The following is a 10,906-nucleotide window of genomic DNA, read 5'->3' on the forward strand; positions in this document are numbered from 1 at the left end:
TATCCACACCACCACGTGACTTCATGTTTGGGGTCTTCATGGTCAAATTCATGAATGTGTTACAGGCCAATAAAAATCTGTTTTATCAGGTTTGAGGATCACCTGATCCAACTTTGATGAATGTTACTCAGAATCTGTACTATCGAGTTCACTGATTTCACCATAACATAATAAATCATCATTAAAATGAACTGAGAACACCTTTAAATTACTAAACAATTAATTAATTTGAATTATGCTAGGAAGTAGAATAGAAATCATTTGAAAATCAAAGCAATTTTTAACTAGAAAAGTGAAGTTTATCAAAACAGACTTTGAATTTCTTTAAAAGATTACAAATTTTGACGTTTGATAGACAGATACAAAAATGTCCTGTTTTTTTTTTCTTTTTTTCAGTGCTGCCCTGCATAAGCTGTTAGACATGACAGATGCTTATTTATAGTCCATAAGACAAAATAATAACTGTATTTACACAAATGAGCTAGTTTTTACACAAATGAACAATTTATTACTGCTCTTCATAATAATAATTTGTTACATTTATATAGTGCTTTTCTAGACACTCGAAGTGCTTTACATTGTGAGGTTGGATCTCCTCATCAGCGTGCAGCACCACCTGGACGACGAGACGGCAGCCATAGTGCTCCAGAACACCCAAAACACAGCAGCTTACTGGTGGAGAGGAAACAGAGTGATGAAGCCCATCAGTAGATATAAGGGGATGATTAGGAGGTCATGATGCTCAGAAGCCAAATTTGGCCTGGATGCAGAGGTCACACCTGCACTCTTTTCAAAAGACATCTTTGGATTTTTTATAACCACAGAAAGTCAAGACCTCGGTTTAACGTCTCGTCTGAAGGACGGTGCTTTCTGACAAAATAGTTTTCTTCAGAATCTTTCGACTGTAAAGCGAAAGCGTCTGCAGCTTTATAGCACGGCCGCGCACACAATGCTTGTTCCCGTTATCTCAGGGAACCGAGGTTACATTAGTAGCTGCAGCGTTCCCTTTCAAAATGGTCTCTCACATTGCATGAATACGTTTTGAGAACGACGTCCAATAGAGTCGTACTATATAAGCTCAGAATAAAAAGCCGTCCTGCGAGCCCAGCCCCAGAGACCTGATATAAGAGTCCTAATGGTAACATGGGATTTTTTGCTGTTCACACTGGCTAAATATGATCAGATTCAAATCGGATATGCACAAAAGTCGGATTTGAACTGACAGTCTGAAGAAGGCTTTAGAGAACATTCAAAAGTAACATTCTCGTAATGTTTGCAAAATAACAAAATGTAACATTCCTCTTAATGTTGTCTTGTAACCAAGAAAAAAAATAAGTTTTTAAACATTTAAAAAACGAGATATTGAACATTCAGAAATAACGTTTTCATAACATAAATGGAACGTTAGAAAAACATTCTTAGAACATATTTTAGTTTGCTGGGACACACAGAGGTCTTCAGGAGCCACTGGAGGTTTTGGGCCACAGTCAGATGTGCTGCGTCACTGTTTTAATGCTGGAGGATTGAGTTTCTCTAATAGCATGTATTCGTTTTAGTGGCAGAGAAACACAGTCAGCACAAAAGCTCACTGTTTCAGATTCCAGACGTGCTCATTCTCTCGTACTGTAACACCTTCATATTCCTGCGGTCTGATAGATGTGCAGAATCTCTGTCTCATGTGTCAAGTGTTAAAAATACATAAAATAATGCAGTAAACACAGAAAACATAATATTTTTTGTCACAATCACCTGAATTCTGATCAGCTGCACCAGCTCATCAAGGACTCCTACATAAGCACTCGACAGTCTTCGGTCTTCTTCGTTCTGTCCTCCTGCACCTGTGGATTTAAAAGGACTGTTGTCCTCAGCTCAGTTACATTGCTACTCATTGAACCCAGTCACTAACCTGCTTGTGTTTCTGCCCATCTGTTAATAAACACCCGTTTTGGAAGATAACTGTCTGTGCTCTTCTTCTATTGTGACAGTTGCCTAAAAAAAGGAATAATAATGTAATCAAATGTGATGCATCTCTGAGGGACTTCTGGACATCTGGTTTTTACTGTAAATTCTGTTGAAATGGTCATTCATACATTTTACTTAAAAAAACAAACAAAAAAAACCACGTACAGTATTATACAGTAAATGTTCACTGTAAAAATTACTTTTTTGAAGTTGTAAATAAAACAAAAAAGTATATTTTAAAATAAAATACTATTTCAGTTTTTCTACATCAAAATGTCATGTTTAATTCAACATGTTACTTGACGTTTCTTTGTAATTAATCGTGAAATTTACTTTCAATTTCTGAGTGAAAACGGTTTCTACACCATTTTGTTTTTTGTATAAGCCTGTATAATATATTTTTTACATTTATTTTTAATATTAAAATATTTAGATAAATATTAAGGTAATGTAAGATTTTAAAGGTAGCATTTTTACATTTTTAATATGAGCAACATTTTTAGAGTGTGGAAGCTTGATTTTGTCAGGGCTTGTGTTAATTTCATTAACGAAGACTATGACGAAAAATGTTCGTTGACAGGCGTCCTGAATCCACGCTGCCCGAGCTTCATGAGCGCGCCGGCTCGCTTCCCCCGTCTGCGCGTCCTGAAGCATCTGAACAGCGCAGCTGCTCCACCGACTACAATGGCCAGCAAAACATCAGAATAATCGAAAACCGGTGAAATATCGGGTGGTGTGTACTGCCGAATGTCCAGCAATTTGTCTCTGGTGAAACTGATTGCAGGGATATAACTAAAGACAGGACAAACTAACAAAAACATAAAAACAACTGCGGAGCACGCCACGGAGGCAGCCATCACCGTCGGCGCCATCTCACTACTAAGATAAAAATTTTACCAAAAACCTCTTTATTTTCGTCAAAAAAAGGAGACAAATCACGTAAATAAACTCATAATTGCAAGACAAACTCAATTGTGCAATTGTGAGAAGTCCGAACTGTCAGATAAAAAGTTGCAAAAAGATTTTGTTTACCTAATTTGTGAAACGCAAATTCCTTCAGTAAGGAAACAGCGCTGTGTGTTGCTGCAGAGTCACACAACATGGCTTTGTTTGGAACCATTTTCTTTAGCGAAATAGAGCAAAAAAGACAATATTGTTTCTACAATTTAAGTCACTTAATATTTATTTCTTGTTTATTGAATTGTTTCACTGACACAAAGAAAAGACTGTCACAGACCTGTATTATAGCGATAAGTTCTACAGTAAGTTACAGATTCCTGAAGCAGCTGCTGTAAGTTTTTACAGATGGTTGGTCAGTTTACATGTCGGTTAGAAGTAGAGCCTCAGTGACAGTTCTTGTCTGGGGTGAACACATGTAAGCATGTAAGTATCTACATGTAAGTAGACACTGTTGAATGTGCAGAGAGCAAACCTGTGGTTCTAATAGAAATTATTTTAATGCACATGAAAACTCAGTGATGATGCTTACAAGGCATAGTAATAAAACATTCAGGGCTTCAGCTCCTTTAGCTCACCGCTAGCGCAAACATCAGCAGTCCATCATCCTCCAGCCAGAGACAGGAGCCAAAATCAGGCAATCACACGTGATCGTCCGCCGTCAGCATGCTGTCAGGATTAATGTCTCTACAGGAAGAGAACAGACAATGTGATTATAAACTTTCAATTATCCTATATAACATCCTATGCACAAATTATCACTCGTTTAAAGTGAGAGATATATAGTCAAGTCACCTTTATTTATATAGCGCTTTTAACAATACAGATTGTGTCAAAGCAGCTTTACAGTATTAAATAGGAAAATAGTGTGTCACTAATGCAAAATGACAATAGTAAACACTCAATTTTCAGTTAAAGGCAGTTCATCATTGAATTCAGTGATGTCATCAAGCAGCTCAGTTCAGTTTAAATAGTATCTGTGCAATCAAGTCAACGATATTGCTGGATATTAAGTGTCCCCAACTAAGCAAGCCAGAGGCGACAGCGGCAAGGAACCAAAACTCCATCGGTGACAGAATGGAGAAAAAACCTTGGGAGAAACCAGCAAGCACCCTGAGGAAAAACGCGGAAGTGACCGTGCATAGAGTCCATTGAGTAATCATTGTCCCAATGTGAAGTGAGCCAGGGAACTTACCAGTGCCCAGATTCGTGTACATGATATTGTCAGGATTATGGACTTATCTGTGTGTGTTTTTGCCTCTGTGACCCAGTTTCTTCCTCATGTTGATTGTGTTAATTTGATTCCAGGTGTGTCTCGTTCCTGCCCAATTATCCTGCCTTTAAAAAAAGCCCTAGTCCTTTCAGTTCTTGTTTGTCAGGTCTACTTGTTGAATGTTCTCCTTGTTCTCGGTTTGCCTGTGGATTATTAAAGACTGTGTTATTCAAGAACTCCTCGTTCCTTGCTCCCTGAGTGAATTGTAACAGATATGCTGATTCACAAGCTAGGGGGCTGATTGAGACGCACCCTAAAAGTGGAGTGGAACGCAACCTGGGACTTCGGAGCGGGTTCGCCAATCTTTCAGATCGAAAGATCAGATATTTTTTTTATTTTTATTTTTTTTTCAGATTTTATTAACCGATTGGCTCATGTTGTGGTAATTTGACAGTCAGTGCTTTGGAATTGCAAGGAAGTGACATCATGATATACTTCTGTGTCTGATGTATACAAGTGTGTTTAGTGTTTTGCAAATCACTGTGTGTAATGTTTTGCAAATAGTGTGAAGCTGACAATGTGCTTACAGTTGTGCAAATCTAGCCTTGTGTTTTGCTCCTTGAGTGTAAGGTTTTGCTAATTGTTGGAAAAGTTTAATTTTAGTGTGTAATCAATCGTAAAAAACTGTAAGGTAATTGTAAGAAGTCCTTTTATAATGACCAACATATTTTACAGTGTGGAAGCTTGATTCTAAGATGATGAATTACGTGTTTTCTTCAGAAGGTTACAGAAAGGAGATAATGAACAGTCTGAGACGTGATCTGAGTGAATCTGTACAGAGTTGTTCAGCATCATCTTTAACTGCTGAAAGGATGTTGCAGGAGTTTGTGTCAGAATCTGAGGAAACCTGGCTGAGCTTTCATTGGTGATCTGATACTACAGCGATGTTAAAAATGAGTCAGAGAGTAAATGAAGGGCCTGAGGCTTGTTCATGAACACATTCACTCTCTCTCGCTCCATTCATGAGAGTTATCAGTGTTTAGGGATATAAATCTGTGTGTCTTTTTCTCTCTCCTCTCAGAGCATGTGTGAGATCATATTCAGTCTCATCTCAGATTAGCTGGAGCTCAAAGATAGCTCAGCAGATACACACGCTTGTGTAGAGATGAGCTTCTCCTGTAGAAATACACCTTCAGCATGTATAATGTCAGTGTATCTAGCAGCTCAAGCAGTGAGCTCAGTCTGAGAAACTCAGAAGAGACAGCATTAAAGAAGTTGGTCATATGTTGCTCAACGGCACTCTCTAGTGCTTCTCTAATTCACGGCATGATGATGGGAACATCTGAGAGAACAATAAAGAATAGGCTACATCAAAAGGCCATAAGGAGACAAACTAACAAAGCTTGTTTCCACCACACCTTAAAATAAATAAATAATTTATTGCACAATTCTGACTTTCGTTTGCAATTTTGAGTTAATCTCACATTTTTTGACTCTTTTTCTGTCAATTCTAAATGTAATCTCATGATTGTGACTTTTCCTCCCACAATTCTGTTTTTCATAATTCTGAGTTAAAATCTCACAATTGCAAGACATAAACTTGAAATTGTGAGAAAAGGTCAGAACTGAGAGATACAATTAAAAATGCAAAAAAAAATTATATGCGAGTCCATAATTAACAATAATTAAAACAAACTGCAAATGACTGTTAGGAAAACAATAACATCCACAAAATGTTTAAAGAACTGTAGTTACTGAATTTATTTGTAACAATAACTTTAAAAGTTACTTATTGTTACTACAGTAAAACAAAGATTATTTTTCTAGCCACCAGAACTATCAAATGACAAATACTGTGAAAGTGTCTAACACAGCAGTTATTTTAGTATTCAAAGTACTGTATACTATTATAGTTTATAGTTAATATTTTAAATTAGCTGTTATTTTTATACTTTCCATTTTCATTTCAGAATTCAGTTATTTAATGATTTATTTTCAGCAACAGAGCAGCAGCAGGAAGACCGCTGTCAAATATGAGCGTGCTGTTTCACACTGAAAGACTTTCTTCTGTAAAGAGCATCACGGTGTTTGTGTTTGTGCTGATTTGTGTCTGCAGGTGGCGCTGTTCTGTGAGTCACACCGGGCTCTTGGACAGAAATCATGCGGCTCTCTCAGCCTTTACCTTTACCAACAAATCATCCAGAAAACATCAGACGTTTAGCTTTCTGTAAAAAAACAGACAATTACAACTCATTTGTTGTACAGCCAATAATGAAAAGTTTAAAATAATAATATATTTACAGTTGTACGGCTAAAGTGTGTGTTTAGTGCTGTTCACGAATGTCATGACCAGCGGTGGTTATAGAGTGAGTAGATATCCGGAGCTTACAGACATCCATACAGTGCCCTGCACTAATATTGGCACTCTTGATAAATATGAGGAAAGGCTCTCTCTTTTTTTTTTTTTTTTTTACAAAATTCTAACCTTTCATTGAAGGAAAACAATTGAATGTGGGGGGCAACTTACATTATGAAATAAATATCTTTCTCTAATGCATGTTGGCCACAATTATTGGCACCCCTAGAAATTCTTATGAGTAAAATATCTCTTAAGTATATTCCCAGGGAGTGATTTGCCCTGTATCCATACCTCTGCTGAATTATTCTTATCACTGGTGGGGACAAAATTTATCATAGTAATTAATACTTCCTCAGAAAAAGATTATTTAAAATGCCTAAAATATTAAAATATTTAAAAAATATATCTGAAAGGCTGTTAGCGCGAACAATAATAAAACAAGAAATGGACTTTCACGATCAGTCCTGCTCATGTGACAATAGAGCTGACAATACCGCAATCATCTTCCAGTGGCCTTCCATGCACGTCTTTTCGAAATTGATGCATGACGCTTTGCAAAATGGAGAGAGGGTCGATAGAGGCTTGCTGGGTCAATTCAGTGTACAGCTTGCTCTGATATTAGAGATTTAGGGCCATATACAAAAGAGAGGCTTCACATTGATTCTGGATTCATTAACGGCATAAAAAAAATAAACATCAGAAGTGCCAGTCCCATGTGAAGTGCATAGACATTTTGCAGAGAAGACAAGAGACCGCAATGGAAAGCAGTGCAGCACTGTGGACAAAACATAATGAGAAGAGTTTAAAAGCAACTGAGAATTGCATGTGTACAGTATATGATCTGCCACAACGAGCTCTCAGTTAAAATCCAGCCACGGCTGGTAGAACTGCAACAACTCAATGGTGTAAACCTGGGAAACATGCTTCATTCTGACAAGGCTTGTCGTAATATGTTCATGTCTATTGAAGGAAAAAATGACAGCTCAGTTAGTGGACTTCATCAAAAAGTTATCTGAAAAATTTAGTATTCTCACTAATGAGAGCGCATCTGTGTCAAATAAAGCATGCCTGATCATCTACATTAGAGTTTTTTTCTTGAGAGAATGGGTATTACTGTTGTACCATGGTGCAGTACGTTTTTCTCTAACCTTTTTCAATTTGATGGGGGCAACAGCTTCTAATGTATTAGAGAAGATAGTGCCCATGTTGCTAGTCATTTCGTCTAGTTCATGTGTATTTATTGGTACACATAGCAGTTGAGATAAATCAGGCAGGTTATTTGTGAATCTGTCTTTTACACTTCGAATTTGCACATAATATACCTGTACATACAGAACTGTCTATTGTAATATACCTGTACATACAATTGTCAATTTGTATATTGTTATTCACTATTTACTTGTTCTATGTTTTGATTTACTTATTATTGTTATACTTTTATTATCTGTGTTTTTGTTCTGTCACTGTCATTCTGTTGCACTGCGGAAGCTTCTGTCACGAAAACAAATTCCTCGTATGTGTAAACATACCTGGCAATAAAGCTCATTCTGATTCTGATTCTGATTCATAAAATGTTCTGTGCCTTGATCGTGGCAGACCTTGCTGTCTATGGAGGGTCAGAGAGCTCTCAGATTTCATCAAAAATATCTTAATTTGTGTTCTGAAGATGAACGAAGGTCTTACGGGTTTGGAACGACATGAGGGTGAGTAATTAATGACAGAATTTTCATTTTGGGGTGAACTAACCCTTTAATTATATTGTGCACTTTTGTTTTCTGAATTTGAACATGGTCAAACCTGTGCAAAATGAGGGCATTTTTGTGTGTAGTTTTACAGAAAACATTGAGAAAATTGGAACGTGTGTGAAAACAGGTGCAATATGTTAAAAGTTTTGAGAAATGTGTCTTTGTTTCAAGAACTGAATGAATGGTTGGGAAATTGGTCCAAATGAATCAGTTAAAGTGAGAAAAGCTGTAACACAAATTATTAACAAGCTGTAACCTAAAAATAAAAATTAATTCTGAGGTCAACACATAAATGTATGACATTTTCCGGCAATATAGTCAACTTGATTGCACAGATACTATTTAAACTGAACTGAGCTGGACGATGACATCACTGAATCAATGATGAACTGACTTTAAAAATTGAGTGTTTACTACTGTCCTTTTGCATTGACACACTATTTTCCTGTTTAATACTGTAAAGCTGCTTTGACACAATCTATATTGTAAAAGGCACTATATAAACAAAGGTGACAGAAGAACACAAAACACTGAAAAGGGACGCAGCTACATAAGGTGAATAATGAAAATGATTTATTGACTGTGTGTGATCATTTAAATTAAAAAGTCATTTGATAGTAATAATACAAATTGTACCACTACAGTAAAAACTAAATGGCCGATTTCAAGACAAATAGAGGTTGAGAAAAGCACAGAAACACATGGTCACTCAGCAGGACTCACACACACTGATCTTACTGTCTGTGCATCTAAAAAAAATTGTTAAAAAGTTCATGTTTTTCTGTAACTTATTTCAAAAAGTGAAAATTTAATATACTCTAGATTCATTACATGTACAGTAAAACATTTCAAAAGTTCAATTCAAATTTTTTTTTTAATTTTGATGATTAGTGCTTACAGCTCATGAAAGTAAAAAAAATCCAGCATCTCAAAATATTAGAATATTTCCTAAGATCAATCAAAAAAAGGATCTGCAAAACAGAAAAGTTCAAGTTATGTAAAGTTATGTTTAAAATTATGTTCATTTATGCAGGTGTGGCATGGAAGTGATCAGCCTGTGGCACTGCTGAGGCACTATTGAGCTGGTCACTCAGCAGGACTCACACACACTGATCTTACTGTCTGTGCATCTAAAAACAATTGTTAAAAAGTTCATGTTTTTCTGTAACTTATTTCAAAAAGTGAAAATGTAATATACTCTAGATTCATTACATGTACAGTAAAACATTTCAAAAGTTCAATTCAAATTTTTTTTTTAATTTTGATGATTAGTGCTTACAGCTCATGAAAGTAAAAAAAATCCAGCATCTCAAAATATTAGAATATTTCCTAAGATCAATCAAAAAAAGGATCTGCAAAACAGAAAAGTTCAAGTTATGTAAAGTTATGTTTAAAATTATGTTCATTTATGCAGGTGTGGCATGGAAGTGATCAGCCTGTGGCACTGCTGAGGCACTATTGAGCTTTCAGCTCATCTGTATTGTTGGATCCACTGTTTCTCATCTTTCTCTTGAAAATATCCCATAGATTCCATATGGGCTTCAGGTCAGGCATGTTGGCTGGCCAATCAAGCACAGTAATATCATGTACTTTTATCTGAAAAGAGGACTTTGGAGCACTGAGCAATAGTCCAGTTCTTTTTCTCCGTAGCCCAGGTAAGATGCTTCTGACGTTGTTTCTGTTTCAGAAGTTTTCCTGAAGACGTCTGAGCGTGGTGACTCTTGATGCACTGACTCCATCTTCAGTCCACTCCTTGTGAAGCTCTCCAAAGTTTTTGAATCGGCTTTGCTTGACAGAATTCTCAAGCTTGCACTCATCCCTGTTGCTTGTGCACCTTTTCCTACCAAATTTCTTCATTCCGGTCAACTTTGCATTTAATATGCTTTGATACAGCACTCTGTGAACAGCCGCTCTTTCAGTAATGAGCTTCTGTGACTTACTCTCTTTGTGGAGGGTGTCAATGATTGTCTTCTGGACCATTGCAAGTCAGCAAGTCTTCCCCATTATTGTGGTTTCAAAGAACAAGAGATACATGGAATTTATACTGTAGGGATGGTCATTTAATGATACTCAAATGTAAATATTCTAATATTTTGAGATACTGGATTTTGGACTTTCATGAGCTGTTACCTCTAATCATCAAAACCTTTTGAAATGTTTTACTTTACATGTAATGAATCTATAATATATGAAAGTTTCACTTTTTGAAATTAGTTAGAAGAAAAAATTTACTTTTTCACGATATTCAATTTTTTTTAGATGCACCTGTACATGAGGATTTATTACACACATTTATTCTGACATGTTATTTCACTGACAGAAGTTCAGCTGCAGTATTAATGTCATCAAGAGAAAAGAAGAGACTCTATAACATCTCACTGTTACTGATTTATAATGTAGCTCAAAGCATTATGGGTAGAATCTCTCGTCAGTCTATTCTGATTCATCAACACAGTTTCACTGATGAGTTATTATCATTAAACCCAAACCCAGGATAGAGCGGCTGAGTGAATGCGGTCTGGACTGTGTGGATGAGGCTCATTGTGTCAGAGACGCTGTAGAAGGACAGAGTTCCTGCACTGTGATCCACAAACACTCCTATTCTACTGCTGATGGACTTCACAGGGAGACGAGTCTGTATCTTATTGTGTCTGAATGAGTAACTGGAGG

The 10,906-nt window shown here is 36.5% G+C and overlaps 1 long non-coding RNA gene across 1 annotated transcript; it reads right to left on the reverse strand.

The window, feature by feature from the left end:
- Nucleotides 1-472: 472 nt before the first annotated feature.
- On the reverse strand, nt 473-4,175 carry LOC107717323 (uncharacterized). The gene is made up of 5 exons (XR_001637304.1): nt 4,115-4,175; nt 3,498-3,606; nt 1,907-1,989; nt 1,750-1,838; nt 473-672 (listed from the first exon to the last, which is right to left on the reverse strand). It is a non-coding gene; the product is annotated as an uncharacterized LOC107717323 (long non-coding RNA).
- Nucleotides 4,176-10,906: the final 6,731 nt, after the last annotated feature.

The sequence above is a fragment of the Sinocyclocheilus rhinocerous genome, unplaced genomic scaffold (genome assembly GCF_001515625.1).
Source record: "Sinocyclocheilus rhinocerous isolate Xijiao unplaced genomic scaffold, SAMN03320098_v1.1 scaffold149, whole genome shotgun sequence".
Lineage (NCBI taxonomy): Eukaryota > Metazoa > Chordata > Actinopteri > Cypriniformes > Cyprinidae > Sinocyclocheilus > Sinocyclocheilus rhinocerous.